The following is a 15,468-nucleotide window of genomic DNA, read 5'->3' as shown; positions in this document are numbered from 1 at the left end:
GCCTGCAGGACTGAGACTGTGCCAGGGGCTGGGTGTTCTAGAAGCAAATCACCTCAGTAGGTAGCAAGAAGCAGGCAAGGATGCTGGGAGGGAGAGGGTATGCCCACGTCTCCTGATGCTCCAGGAAAGAGACAGGGGAGGGGAAAGGACGAGGGAGAGGAGGGGGAGGAAGGAAAGGAGGAAGAGGCAAAGCAAAACAATCCAGGCTGCCCTTCAGATTGCGCCTGTCCCAGTGCTGGCTCTGGCAGGCCCTGGCTCATCCCTGGCCCTGTCCACTGCACCTTACCCTTCAGGGGCACACTCCCTGCAGGAAGCCCAACTCAGGGCAATGTGACCTCAGGAAGGGGTGGCTGGACAGGGTTGGGTCTTCCACACAGGATTTGTGGACTCAAGTCATGGAATGGAACCACCATGACTCTAAAAGTGCTGTCCAAGAAAGTAGCCAAATGATATGTGTTCCCTGGCTTTTGGGGCCCTTCACGTTTCTCAGTCTGACCCTTCTTGTCCTCCCAGCAGCAGGCCAGGGACGTCCACCGACACCTTAGCTCGTGCTACTTCCTTGGTCCAGAATGCCCTCACGCATCATCAGTTCCACCCTGACCCAGCCCCGCTGCTTGTACGATGCAGTCCTGAGCTCCCCAGCCCCATGGAACCTGGGAGTGTATGCAAAACAGTGGCCAAACATGGTCCCTTGTGTCAAGAGACCAGCCCCTCCTGCTCCCAGCTGGCTCTGCCCATCCCTGGCCACCCCCCAGGACAGTCTTCAGGGAGAAGGTAGAGGGAGGAGCCCCTAGAGGCTGTGGGGGCCTAGCTGTGAGAGCGATCACACTCCTGCACTGAGCAAATCTGCACCCGGCAGGCCCCACTGAGGACCTGGGGAGCTAGGGGGAGAGGGGACACAAGTCCAACCTGGCTCCCTGCATACCTCCAGGAAGAGACACAGACACAAATATAACCCCTTCCAATTTGCACATAGGGTGCGTGCAAAGAGAGCTCTTGGGTGGCATCCAGGAGGCTGAATGAGCGCACAGTGGGGGCACCTAGCAACCTGGCAGCTCTGGAAGGGTGCCTGTGCTGAGAAGTGATGTGCTGACAGAGGTGGGTGGTTGGGGTAATCTGTGCCCCCCACCTAGGGGCCTCCTCACCCACAGTCTATGTAGGTGGAACATGGCCTCTCCAGTGGCTATTCTATCACTGGACAGCAACCCCCGCCTCCACCCAAGGGAGTCGCTTTGCCAGGCTTTGTGGAGATTGATGACACTCCTCACGCCACTACCCTCTGGTTGCAGGTCACCTAACTAGTCAGTGGGGACCAAGGTGGTCTCAGGAGCTGTCAGGATGATGGAGATTGAGGTCAGGTACAAACAGACCCATAGAACCATGGTTTCCCCAGCATGGTCCCTCTCAGCTGGCAGCCTGAGGAGTGACCCTAGCTATGCCTGTAGTCTGGCCTGGCCCATCTGCAACCACCTCCCCCAACACACATACACATTCACAAGCCCAACACCCTGGGCTGGGGTGGCAGGGCAGAACACGGGAGGAGGAGCCCTGTGCCACCAAGTGCCGCCAAAGGATGCAGGGTAGTTCTCCATGCCACACGTTCCTGTCACGTGGTCCAGCATCATGCAGACAGGAGAAGAAAAGGCCTCTGCGGTCAACTTCCCCAGGAAAGGAAAGTAACATGGATTCACTTCCTTTTCTGTGCCAATGCCAGGTACCCAGCACCTGTGGCCACAGCCCTTGCTCACTATGGCCCTTGATCAGGGCAGAAATGATCCCCAGCACTCTGCAGATGAGGAAACAGTTCAGAAGGACCACGTGACTCGCCCGTGGCTGCACCACCAGGAAGAGATGGAGCTTAAGGTCAGGGCAGCACGGGTAACAGGGATTTCAGCTGACCCCAGGGAAATCTCTAGACAGGCAGAGGAGAAACCTTGATCCCAGGAAAAGATGAGATCCTGCCCACCTTGGAAGGCTGCTGAGCAGGGGCTGGACTTACTGACCTCTGGAGTCCCACCGCCTTGTGGTATTCTAGAACCACTGGACGGGCTCCACCTGCCTCCAGAAGGGTGGGCTTGGAACAGGAAGAGCAGACCAAGAATGCCGGGGTGGGGGGTGTGCTCTGACCACCAGGCTCTGCCAGGATACCAGACAGGGGCATGGATCCCAATCCAAGACAGTTTGGCTCTGTCTGTGGGAGGACGTGACCTCTTGCAGTCACCAACGGAGACATGAATGACCAGGTCTCAGCCACAAAGGGATGGGATGGATGGCATGAAGGAGAAGGTACCCTCTTCTAGTGGCCAAACCAGCCGGCGGTGAGCCCAGTCCCACGGTTTTGACAGCAGCGACACCAGCTTGTCCAGAATCTGTCTTGCGTGAGGTAATTACAGTTCTTCCTGTGTAATGAGACGGTTTTTAAAGGCCATTCAGAAGAAATTTCCTGTAATGAGGTGGAGGGGTTTATGGTGTTAGACATCAAGACAGCTGGTAATTGGTGGGACCCAGGCTGAGCCCTGGAGTGAGGCAATGGGAGTTTGCACATCTAAAAGGCAAGTGACAAGAGAAGGATGGACGAGGAACCTTGGGACAGGAACGGCAACTTGGCCAGAAAAGTTTTTGTGCCACCAGCAGTCTGGGGTGCCCCAAAGAACAGAGAGGGCATGAGGAGGCTGGACCCATGCTGGGCAGAGGAGGCTGAAAGAGCCAGGCTGGGCAGGGGCAGGGCAGGACCTGTGGAGTAGGTCTGGCCTCAGAGAACGGGACCAAGGAACTGGGTGGAAGAGCACTCCCAAGCCTCTGCAGACATTACTAGGCAAAAGGTAGTCATCCTGGAACAGAGTGGGTCCTGGCCCAGTGCCTGGTGTCCCTTCAAAAGAAATCATCTTAGCCACGTGCCAGTGGCTTGCGTCTATAATCCCAGCTACTTGGGAGGCTGAGATCACAGTTTGAGGCCAGCCCAGACAAATAGTTCACGAGACCCCCATCTCCAAAAGAACCAGAGCAAAATGGATGGAGGAGTAGCTCAAGTGGTAGGGCGCCTGCTTTGCAAGCGTGAAACCTGGAGTTCAAACCCCAACCCACCAAAAAAATACAGAGAGAGAAAGATCAATTTGTTCATAGACACACAGAGGGGAGAAGCCACAGGAAGACAGAGGCAGTGATCAGAGTGACACACTGCAAGTCACAGCATGCCAAAGAGGCAAGGAAAGACCCTACCCTTGAGGTGACCAGGCCACACCTTGATTTCATACTTTGAGCCTCCAAAACTATAAGGAGTGATCTGACTGTTTTTGAAGCCACCAGGTTTGTGGCAACTTATTATGGTCGCCCCAAGAAACCTATGAAGTGACCATTCTAATGACTGCAAGTATCCAGAAGTGGCAAGGAAGCTTGGGAAGGTGGTGAGCCCCCTACTTCCAGAGCATGCAATCAAAGCCAAGTGTCAGAAAAGCAGTCAGAACGGCTTCCAGAGCAAGTTCCTCATGGTATGCAGCTTGGGAAAGAGAACACAGCAGAGTTAGCATTCCCATTGCACAGATTTGGAAACTGAGGCAAATAACTTGCCCAAGAGCACAGGTAGCCAGTGAGAGCCAGCAGCAGGCCTGGAATCCTGGCAGCCAGCATGGCTCTTCCTGCAGGACCATTGCTCTCCCTTTACTCCTTCCCTGGATCAAACTCAGCTGCAGCTTAGCATCCTAGAAGGCAGAAAAATCCAGTCTGCCAGACCCAGCAGTTCCAGAGTGAAGGTGACACACTGCTGTGGGAAGGCCTTCCCAATACTGCCTCAAACGCTTCAATGGTGCTGTCAGGCACTGCTCTATGTGTCCTGGTGGAGCCACCAGACTCAGATGGCACTGGGTGAAGAGAGAAGCCCCAGTGGCCACTACAGCACACCTTCTGTGTGCACAGTGGAGGGTAGGCAGCACCCTGGCACGAGCTCACCTCTCATGGGGACAGAGTGTATAAAGAGCAGGTGACCTAGGGAGACCCACAGGGAATCCCCAAACCAAGCTGGACCGCCAGCTGGCCATCCAGGCCCCTCAGGAAGACAGTCAGGAGGGGAAGACCCTGAAGGTGGAGGAAGAGAGGACACTGCAACCAGGAAGAGCGTCTCTGCCCCTTCTGGGGCAGCAGGGGCTGCCTGGGGTGTCCCTCAGCTACCCACATGAGGCATGAGGTTCCTTCCCAGGCCTGGTCAGCTCTGCAGAGGCACCAAATGGAGTGAGGGCATAAGGCTGTCTCAGGCCTGGGAGCCCAGCTCCAAATGCTGGCTAATTGGCAGAGTGGCTGAGGGATGGAACGTGAGGAGGGGACTTTGAAGTCACCTGTGTGACGTGTCCAGCAGGAACAATGGGCCACCCAGCTGGTCGAGAGGCCAGGCTCCTAATTAGTGCCTCTTTGAACACGAGGCATCAGATTCATGAGGTTTACAGGCTCTTGGCAGCAGCCTCTGTGCTCTGATCACAGTTTGATGCCAAAACCTTGCTCTCTAAATCAAAGGCTCTCCCGAAACTCTGCTTTCTGACGCGCTTGAGTTTGTGCTGTCTCTACTAGAGAGCCAGGCCGTCCCCTCCACTCCTTCCTTCCGTGTGTTGACCTGGGGTTTTTGCTGGGGGTGGCGGGGACTATGCAGGGCTGCCAGACACCTCCTGCAGCCCATCTGGGAAGCAGGACAGGGCTCGGGGAGCCCCACTTTGCAGAGCATTCAGCTCAAGGGCACCCCAGACTGCAGAACGCCCCAACTCTGCTCGTGGCAGCTTTGGATCACGCTGGGCATGGAGGACCTGCTGCCAATTTCCTGCCGTTGGCATCTGTTCGCCAGCCTTGGGGGCCTCGGCTTTACCAGTCTTGAGAGAGGATTGAGACATCCACAGAAGCCGGCCCACAGGGCCTCTGCCTCTGCTGCTCTGGCAGCACGCCCTCTCTCTCTGCCTGCTCTGTGCCCAGTTCCTCTCCCCTCTTCCCCCCCAGGACTCTCTCTCCCTCCCCTCCATTTCACTAAACCCCCACCATCCTTCAAAAACCCAGCCCCACCTGGTCCCTTTGCCAGTGAAGATGCTGGATCTTTTTTTTCTTCTGAAGAATTTCCAGCACCAAATCTGTTTCCTTAAACTACTGCTTCACACCCTGTACAACGCGATTAATGCACCATCTTTGCTCATTATTTTCTCCTGCCTCCTCTATGATACAGTAGCCTAAGGACAAGAGCAGCCTCTGCGTCACCTCCATGTTCCCTGGAGTGAAGACTGGCTGATAACAAAGATCCCCTGCTCCCTTGGCAGTCTGGGGGCACAGGAAGAGAAGACACCATCCCGTGCTCAGTTTCCCCATCTGCAACAAGAGGATGAGTCCTTTACCACTTCCTTCCATCCAGAGTGACACTGGACAAGAGCATGTGGTTTTCAGGGAGGGTGGGCAGGAGGAGCGGTATGCTGGGAAGACTGTGGGAAACCAAGGAGCCCTGGGACAGGGCCACAGGCTCTGACTCAGAGGCTGGGGCCTCTGGGGGCTGCCAAAGTCAATCCCTCTCTCTCAGCCTCAGTCTTCCTGTCTGTGAACAGGGCCGGCCCAGGACTCAGTCTGCAATAGGATTTGTTATCGGGATTTTCTATCAGGAGGAAGCAAGGCCTAGCCTGTAGGTGACAAGGCAGTACTCGAGCCCAGACAACACTCTGGCTCCAGAATGTGACCCCCTGGCAGTGAGTGAGTGACTGGCAGGGCCCCTCCCTAGGGCCCTTACTGACTTGCTGAGCTGTGGAGGGGTCTGTTGTTTTGGAACCTTGCTCACCCTCTCCATGCCTGTTTTCCCATCCAGAGCATCCTGGTCTCTGAACCCACCTCTGGTCCCCAAGAATGTGTCTTTTGGTGTCACCCATCTTGTTGTCTTTTCTAGACCCTTCACCTTCCCATCAGCAGTCACGGGCTGGTGTCTGTCACTCTTTAGAAACCCCCTCCCTTAATTATGCTGTTTAAAAAAAATCAGCCTCAAGCCAGTGTCATGGCCACACCTGTATTCCCTGCACTCAGGAGGCTGAGGCAGGAGGATCGTGAGTTTGAGGCCAGCCTAGGCAACATAGGGAGTCCCTGTCTCAAAGAAACAAATAAAAAAATGAATCTTAGGTTATATACTGTGTGATTTCATGCAAGGAACACTTGTGAAATAGCATCATTACAGAGATGGAAGCCAAGTCCATAGGGGGAGGGGAGGTATCATGGCACCAGGGAGCCCTGTGGTTTGCTTGACTGTCAGTTACGCAGAGCCGTTACAAAACTGCACAGAAACACACATGCGCGCACATACACACACACACATGCACACACCTGGTGCCTGTCTACCAGGTGAGATCCGAACAAGCTTTGATTGTGGACTGCACCAATGTCAGTTGGCTGGTCTTGACCCTGTACTAGAAGCAGCCCTAAGGGAGGTACACAACACAGCAGTTAAGGCTGCTACACCTCCCTGGCTTTGCCCCCTGGCCCTAGATGTGCCTCAGTCTCCTGCAGGGCTCCCCTTCCCTGGCTCTGCACAGAAGTGAGCCAGCATTCAGGCTGGGTGCCCCCTTGTACCTCCATGTGGCTTCCTGGGTGACTTTGGCTATGCAGGGTCTATAAGCACTACGTAAAACTGCTGCTCCAACCTCTCTCAGAAGCTGCAGGCTGGTGAACCCCACAGCCCACAGGACAGTTCTGTGGGAGGAGGTAAAAATGAACTCCTGTTGAGCACAGTCGTTCATGCCTGTAATCCCAGGTCCTCAGGAGACAGAGATCAGAAGGATGGAGGTTTAAGGCCTCCTTGCACAAAAAAGTCAGTGAGACGCCATCTCAATCAAGAAGCTGGGTGTTGAGTGTGCACACGTGATCCCAGCTATGTCGGGGCCACAGGTGAAAGAACTGTAGTCCTGAAGGGCCTGGCAAAAACCAGAGACTCTACCTGAAAAAAAAAAAAAAAAAGGCTAGGGGGCGTGGCTCACATGGTAGAATGCACGCCAAGCAAGCATGAGGTTCTGGGTTCAAACCCCAGTACTGCCACCTGAATAAATGAATGAATGAATAAATAAATAAATAGAATTTGGCCTTTTCTAAGCATTTTTCTTCTTAATTTCACCCCCTTCCCCACCAGGCCCCTGAACCTGCTGATATGCATGTAAAAGTCATCATATTTTTTTTTTCAGTTTATAAGAGGTTTCTAAGGATCTGACTTCGGGACTAAATAGGAAGTCCTAATCTACTATACATTAAAAATAGGATACATTTGGTGGGGGTGGTGGCTCAGGCCTCACAATCCCAGCTACTCTGGAGGCAGAGATCAGAAGGATGATGGTCCAAGGCTGGCTTGAGCAAAAAATTAGCAAGACCCCATCTTAACCAACAAGTCAGCCATAGTGGTGCACATCTGTGATCCCAGCTACATGGAGGGTGTAGATAGGAGGATCATGGTCTGAAGCCAGCCATGGGTTAAAAATGCAAGACTCTATCTGAAGAAACTAAAGCAAAAAGGGCTGGGGGCGAGGCACAAGTGGTAGAGCGCCTCCCTAGCAAGCAGAGAGGCCCTGAGTTCAAACCCAGTACTGCCAAAAAAAAAAAAACCCTCCTATTTGATCCCCAGTCCTGGCCCTCCATTGCTCCTCCCCATCTCAGGAAAGGGTTGCCATAGCTCAAGCCAGGAATGGAGGAGAAGCCCCCTCCTCTCCTCCTCTGCCTCCTGCATGACCCCCCCAAGCCAATTCTTCCTCCATGGTGGTCTGGAATCACCCACCTCTCGGTGGCATGGCTACCATTTTGACCAAGGCCTCCATCACTTCTGTGTCACCCCATTTCTACCCTCTCCTGGCCCTTCCTACAAGAATCCAAGAGACCTTTTTAAAGCATAGATCAGTCACCCCCTTGCCTAACCTGTTAAATGTGCGTCACCATCACTTGGAAAACATCACCTGGCCCCCCGAGTGCCGACGTGCATGCCTGCATGTGGCACTCTCTCCCCCATCGCACTGTCTCCTCTTCCCAACTCAGGGCTTCCCACAGGTGCTCCCCACCTGAGGAAGCCAGGAGTCCCTCCCCGTTCACCCCATCACTGCCCACCTCCTGCAGTCAGCGTCTGGTGCATAGTAGGCACCATCCCATGAGTGGGCACGACTGCAGAAGCACCCCCGCATCCTCTCCCTCTCTCTCTCTCTCTCTCTCTCTCTCTCTCTCTCTGCGGATGAGACCAGCTCGCCTGTGCCAGCAGTGTGTACACATCTCCCGACACCCACATGTGCTACTCTGCCCCTAAACAATAACTGATACCCAGGAGATGCACTAGCGACGTGCTCATTCCCCATGTCTGGCTGGGAGCTGTCTCCAGCAGAAGTTGGCTGTTTTATGTCCCCTGTAAGACACCAGGCGTAACATGCTAAAATGATCACCAGCTGGAGTCAGCTGTTTACATGCCCGGATGTCCTGGAGGCCAACCACGGGCCTGGGGTCTGGAGTGCTGAGCTCCTGGGATGACCTGCCTACTCTGCAGATGTCTGTGGTCCCAGACAGGATCTTGACAGTGTCATGTTTTGTGTCTGGCACACAGCAGGTGCTCAGTGTGGGGCACTGTCTGCCCTTTGTCACAGCAGTGGGCACTGGAGGGAACGTGCAGCCCTACCCGGCATGGCCTGGGCAGGGTGAGCCAAGGGGTGAGCTGCAGCACCCAGACTTTGGCTTAGCCTGAGTCTCACTGACAGAAGGAGTGGGGTCATAGGAAATATCACGGGCTGTCCTGAGAGGTGACCAGCTCCTGGTCCTCGGAGGCATCCAGACAGAGTAGGACATCCTGCAATGCTGGGATGTAGCCGTAAGTGGAGTGAACAGAGCTCAAGGTCAGTCAGCACCAATTCAAACCCCACCTCTACCATGAACACCGTGGGTGCCATGGCAAGTCCCTGAACCATGCTCAGATGCTGACCCCCCTCTCCATGGAGAGAGATGGCACATCAAGCTGAGTGCCATGGCTCACGCCTGTAATCCTGGCTACTCAGGGCGCAGAGATCAGGAGGATCAAGGTTTGAAGCCAGCTCAGGAAAACAGTTCGTGAGACCCTATCTCAAAAAAAAAAAAAAAAAAAAATCACAAAAAAAGGGGCTGGTGGAGTGGCTCAAGGTGTAGGCCCTGAGTTCAAACCCTAGTACCACAAAAGTGCCTGCCAGACATGCCCATTCCCTCCCTATGCTGATGTCCGCAGTGGCTCCCTAAATTCTTCTGACTCAACCTAAACACCCCAGCTGGGCCTTGGTGCTGTCCACATACTCCCTGCCTGTCCCTACCCTCTTCCCTGCCCATCTGAAGCGAAGTGCTATGCCAGTTCTTACAGGACTACCCACACCTGCTGGTCGCCCTGAGGGGCGCTGACTCCTCCTCACCTGTGGGCAGTGAACACACCAGGAGCTGGAGGCCCGCGGGCCTGGGAACCCATGCCTAGTAGGTCCTGGTGTTTCAGGGGCAGTTGGTGAGAGGAGAGGAGCAAGTTCAAGCGTGTGTGCCCTGTAATACCAACTGCAGATGCCTAACTTTGCATTTGCTGTGTGCCAGGCACTTTCCAAGCAATGAACTCATTTAATCTGCATGACAGCGTTACAAGAGAAGCTCTATTCTCACCTTTTATTTTATAGAAAGAGGAACGGAAGAACAGACAGGTTAATGACTTGTCCAAAGCCACACAGCAGCAAACAGCAAAACCAGATTTGACTCAAGCAGTGTGACCCCAGAGTCTCTGCTCCTAACCCCGACTCTGCACCACTCAGGCCTCTCAGTGCAGACACTGCACCTCAGTCTAGGCCTTTCTACAAGTCCTATGGAGGTTCAGGAGTCATCCTGGGTGATTGGTGACCGTATTCCATGACCCTCAAGGCCAAGACACATGCAGAGTTACGTGCAAACATGTGTACGCATGTAGCATTAGTGAACACAGGCCTGGGTACACACAGTTGAATGAAGAGCCATCTGGCACCAGTTCCACATCTGAGAGTCCCTCTCCTCTCCTCCTCTCTAAGCCACAGTGGGCAGAATGAGGGGGAGACCCAGGCACTGCCCACCTCTGATGTCAGGTTTGTCCTAGATGCTGAGTTCAAGTCCTGGTCCACCCCTGTGACAAAGTTCCTTTGCATAAGTTGACTTTGATGTCACTCCCCTTAGTCAGACTGCATGTTAGGGTAAAACTGGACCAGCACTCAGGTCTAGGGAGCTCCAGACAAATCCTTTCCCACACTATCCCAGGGCTCCCTCCATAGCCCCCAGTTCCAGACCTTTCCCCTATTCCTACTTGCTCTGAGCAGGTCAGGAAGCAAAAAACAATGTGAAGAGAAAACAAATACAAGTGTAAACAAAAGAGAGGAGGAAGGCTGGGAGGCAAGGAGAGGAGGGGAGCTGGGGCAGCAGGGCCGCACTGGGAGGAGAGCAGCAAGGCAGGGGTTAACTCTGCCATGGAGCAGAAAATGAGGCTCTAGTTATTAGTTGATTTATTGCTCTGTCCTCAATCTGCGTTCAGGTCCTGGAAGGAAATGTTCCACTCCAAAGCATTAAGCGTCTTCAAAGAGCAGAGGCATTAAAAATTGAAATCATAAAATAGACACATAAATACAGCAGAGGTGGGGGGCAGCCCCCCCCCAGGCAGGCTTGGGGAGCAGGCCGAGTCCCAGCCAGTACCAGGCTGGCCACCACACACAGGTAGGAGCCACCAGTGTCTGCAGAGCATTGGGGTGTTCTACCCAGGACGGCAGGGCCTGAGCCCCTCCACCAGCACCTGCTTCTTAGGGTCAGGGCGGCCCTGTCTGAAAGCAAGGGTGCTTAAGGGTCAAAGGTCAGGAGCTCAGCAGGAGCCTGTCAGACAAGGGGGTGAGGGATGGGGAGGAAGGCAGCAGTGGCGGAGGGCGCTCCTGGGCTCCCAGGAAGAAGAAGGTGCAGCCCTGGGTGTCCAGCAGGTGTCCCTCTGTGCCATCCAGCAGACGGGCCCTGGATGCTCCCCTAGTGTTGCTCAACCCCACGGCACAACCCAGGCTCCATCCTGCCATGGCATGGTGGGGAAGGGACCATCCCCAGCCATGAGGGTCCCCTCTCTGCAACCAGCACATCTGGGTGGGGAAGTCACAGGCAGGCTACCCAAGGCATAGGATTCCCAGGGCTGAGGCCTGTGAGCTGGAGTGGGGTCAAGCCCTCCCTGGAAGCTGGCTCCCAAGAGGGACTCACAATCGCTAGAGATGGCACCAGCTGCTCAGAGCCACCTCAGACTTGTCCCCACCTGCCCGGACAAGCAGGGCCCAAGGAGGGACTACCTGTGTGCCTCCACTGTACAGGCAGCCTACAAGGGAAGACACACGTGGACATATAGGGTCAGAATGAAGATGTGTGGTCCCTGGCACACGTGTTAAACAGCCACGTGTACAGTGCATGGGCACACACATGTGTGCGGAGCACGCCCACAGTGCATGTACACCTGTGGCCATCTGCACAAATACGCCTGTATGTGCACGTGTGCCAGCATTTGCAGACAAGGATAGGTACACACACCACATGTCGTGTGTACACACAATGGCATGCTGGGTGGACGTGCCCACACTTGTGTGCATGCACACAGCTGTACAGGCCCACATGTATACCCATAGCTATGTTACCCGAATGCCTGGCTGTGGACATTGTCGGGAACCGCACACTTGGGGCCTCTTGGACCCCACCCATGCAGTCCCTTCAGAAGGGACAGTGGGCAGCTGAGGTGCCCCCTTCTTCCGGGTCCCAAGTGTCCTTCTCCATGCCAGGCCCTATAGCCCGGGCAGACCCCAGCTCAGGGTGGGGCGAGAGCACAGCAGTCTGCTGAGGCCCAGTGGCCATCCCAGCTGTGATGAAGACAGGAGGGGAGGCGACACAGGGCAAAAGGGAAGAGGCCCCTCTGCCAGCTCGGCCACTCCTCGGGCCCAGAGCGGCCAGGGCTTCTGACTTCCCAAACTCTACAAGTCTGCTCTGGACCAGAAGTGCCATCCTCCAACAGTGCATGTGAGACGCATGCCTCGCCCCGTGTCCAGGACACAGCCATGCTCCTCACACACACGCGTGCGAACAGCACTCATGGTTATACACGCTCGCCGTCCACACTCACACATGAACACATGCTCACGCTCACACACACATGCATGTGCACCTGCTCAATTTACACACATACTCTCATCCATGCAGACATGAACACCCGTGCACACGCTACCAACACACACCCACGTGATCGTACTGAATTAATCTGTACACACCACCATGCACACACTCACTCACACACGAACACATGCATGCTGACTCGTGCACTCACACGTACCCACACGCATACTCACCACACTCAGTGCTCACACACTCACACACAAACCCATGTACTCTCACATGTGTACACATACAAACGCCAGAGTACACACACGAATACACTCACACTTATACTCACACGCAGCACACGCTTATGTCCACAGCCATATTTACATACACTCACCCACTCACACACCTGTACACACTCATACGAACACTTCCACTCAACACTCACTGTTAGCACACGCGTGAACGCTTGTGCACACACAACACACTCACACATGCACAACAGGCACTCATACCCACACGCACGTACGCACAGATGCACACAGACATGCTCCCACTCTCCCTTGTACACGCACGCTGTCTATGAGCAGATTCTGCCTCTGACCCAGGCCAGCTGAGGAGCGATGGTGCTCAGAGTGACACTGTGAGTGCAGAGGAGCTGGGACCTGAGCTCACTCTGCTGCCAAGGCCCAGCCCAATGGCTCTCAGAGTGGCCTGGGTGACAGCCCTGTCCTCTGCACTTCTTGCCTGTCTCTCCCTGGCTCCATCACTCCCAACACCTCCTCCCTGGTTATTAGGGATCCTGCTCCTAGCCCAGCTGCAGGCCCAGAGGTGCACGCAGCCCTACGCACCCTCTGCTCCGGAAGCCTTCCCAGCCCGACACCTTCTTCCCCCACGTGTAAGTTTTCTTAATTGGGGACTCGTTAATTATCCTGATGCTTTCCAGAGGAAGTAAACAGTAACTACAGAAATAAGTGGTATTTTCATTTTCCAGCACACTCAGTATGGTGCCCTGGGTCGGCCAGCCCATGGCCAGGCCAGCCACCCTCTGGGTCCCCTCCGTCTGCCTCCATCCCCACAGGTAAGGGCCAAGTTAAGTGCCCGCTGCTGGCCACCCTGGCAGCAGGTCGCCTGTTGGATCCCCATGAAGAATCATAAATTGCTGAGGAAGGACCTCCTTCCCCGTGCAACAGAAGGTTACAGTGTTTGAAGATAGCAGTGGAACTGTTTTTATTAATCAGAACTGCTATAAAGAAAGCACTTTAATTAACATAATTATCCCGATTGAGAAAAGCAGTCCTTATCCCATAGATACTTCTCAGACTAAAGATGCAAGCTGTCACAATTGGTCATAATTAAGGAACTCGAGCTGTTTTTTTCCCTTGCACTCCCTTCCCCTCTCGGGCACCGGCTCCTCCCTGGGGTAGACCTCAAAGGGGACCCGCAGCTGTGGCAGCCACCACGCCTGTACACCCATTCCCAGCTGCATCCCCAGGTGCATCCCGGGAAGGGTCGCCCCAAGGCGTGGTGCCCCACCACAGCCTCTTCTGTGACTGGCCTTGGCTTGGCCTCCAGACCTCTTAGAAAAGGAAGGGAAGTCACATCAGACTGGCAGCCACCTTGCCCCTCTCAGGTGCCTGCTGAGACTTTCTGGGACCAGCAGGCCAGAGGGGAGGACCTGGAGAACAGAAAGTAGGGGCTCCTGGGACCATGGCCCAGGGTCCAAACCGCAGCCCCTTCCACCTGCGTCTGCACGCTCACCCTCCCCATCCACCTTTCATTCAAAGTCGGACCATTTTCCTATATAACAGCTAGAAAATTATCTACACCGCAAATCCAAGTGCATAGCCCTCCCTACCCCAGTCCACTCCTTCATGGGTCCCCTGGAGACGATATCTCCTACTACAGCAGCCACGTAGGTCCCCTCTAGCCACACTGGCCTTGCAAAACCCCCTTAAGCTTGCACCACAGGGCCTTTGCTTGTGCCACTCTCTCCGCCTGTGGCATTCATTCCTCCAGCCACCTCGCACCCTCGCTGAGCACATTCATCCTGCAGAGCTCAGCCAGGGGTCACCTCCTCAGGAAACCCTCTCCACCTCCAAGGACTGGCTGGTCCCCTCTCAAACCCTCTCACACCTGCAGGTGCCCAGCAGTTTTGTCACCGCAAGGCACTCTCGTTTACTTTTAGTCCCCATCACTAACTCTAAGCTCCATGGACCTCCAGAGACTTTTCCTTTATTTCTTTGGTTTGTTGGATGGTTTGCTTATATTTTTGTTTGCTCACTGTTGTATCCCCAGCGCTTGGCTTGTGCCAAGTCCAGGCCTGTCCTAGACCTGAGAATGGTCGTTGTGATGGAGGCAGAGGGGAGAGAAAGGCAGCAGTCCCTCCTGTACCTTGATCCCCTCGGGCTTGGGGCTGGGCTCAGGGCAGCTCTCAGGATGTGTGATCGTAGAACTCTCACGCCTGCTCTGGGCCCCGGCTTCTCCATCTGTGAAATGGGCACAGGTAACTTCCTCTGACCCACACACCCCACCATCTAACACCACCAAAGCTGCAGAGCCCCCTCTGCCTCCTCTCGCAGAGCTGACAATCCACCTGCTCACCAAGCACCTGCCATCTTCCAAGGCCACCCAGGAAGGGTGACACAGGGTGCTGGCTGTTCCCACTGTCACCACCTCCAGCATCTGCAGGGTGACACATGCGTAGGTGACACCACAACATATTTCACAGACGTACTGCAGCTCCCTCCCTGAAAAGGTGCTTATTTTTTAGTACATCTTAAATAGGAGCTTCCAAAGTGTGCTGTCAGCACTTTTTAAATGGCTTGTTAATGTCGCCGTAAAGCTCGACATGTCCCAAGCAGACAGCTCGCTCCGGGCAGCCGGACCCCTCACAGCCCTGGCTCTGCATGCAGCTGGCCGCGCCTCCAGCCTGCACTCAGGTTGTCAGGAGGCCCAGGAACTGGACTTTACCCACAAGAATATGCTCAGAGCCTTCCCAGGCCACGGGGGCTTAGCAACCCTTCTGGGGTGACAGAGGGCAGACTTGGGCCCTGCTCAGCAGAGCAAACAGAAATGACCACTGGCTTTGTAGTCAGGTGGCCCAGGTGCAAATCCTTGCTTGGTCACTTACCAGCTGTGTGATTTCAAGCCCATGTCCAAACCTCTCTGGACCTCAAGTTTCCTCATCTATAAAATGCTAATACTCAAAATGCTCAAAATGCTCCACCTCAAGGTAACTTTAAAGAGTGAATCAGGTAATAGATCCCCAGTTCCAGGCAGCATTTGATTTTTAAGGTGTGGAAATATGGACTGTTTTTTTTTTTAAAGGGTCCTAATCAGCCAGTCACAGTGACTTGCACCTGCAATTCCACT

General features: G+C 54.6%; 1 protein-coding gene across 15 annotated transcripts in view; it reads right to left on the bottom strand.

Annotated features, from left to right (window-relative positions):
* Lingo1 (leucine rich repeat and Ig domain containing 1) overlaps positions 1 to 15,468 on the bottom strand; it is a 188,637-nt gene that overhangs the window by 85,475 nt on the left and 87,694 nt on the right. For 2 of the 15 annotated variants that reach the window (XM_074062006.1, XM_074062004.1), the window contains one exon: positions 14,488 to 14,582. The exons of 11 other annotated variants lie outside the window; for them this stretch is intronic. The gene's annotated coding sequence lies outside the window, so the exon portion shown is untranslated. Of the gene's footprint in view, positions 1 to 5,096; positions 6,935 to 14,487; positions 14,583 to 15,468 lie in introns of those variants that run through there. 2 more of the 15 variants (XR_012444043.1, XR_012444044.1) reach the window with 2 other exon arrangements.

Source organism: Castor canadensis, chromosome 19 (genome assembly GCF_047511655.1).
Source record: "Castor canadensis chromosome 19, mCasCan1.hap1v2, whole genome shotgun sequence".
In the NCBI taxonomy this organism is placed as follows: Eukaryota; Metazoa; Chordata; class Mammalia; order Rodentia; family Castoridae; genus Castor; species Castor canadensis.
This window is presented reverse-complemented; position numbering and strand designations above follow the sequence as displayed.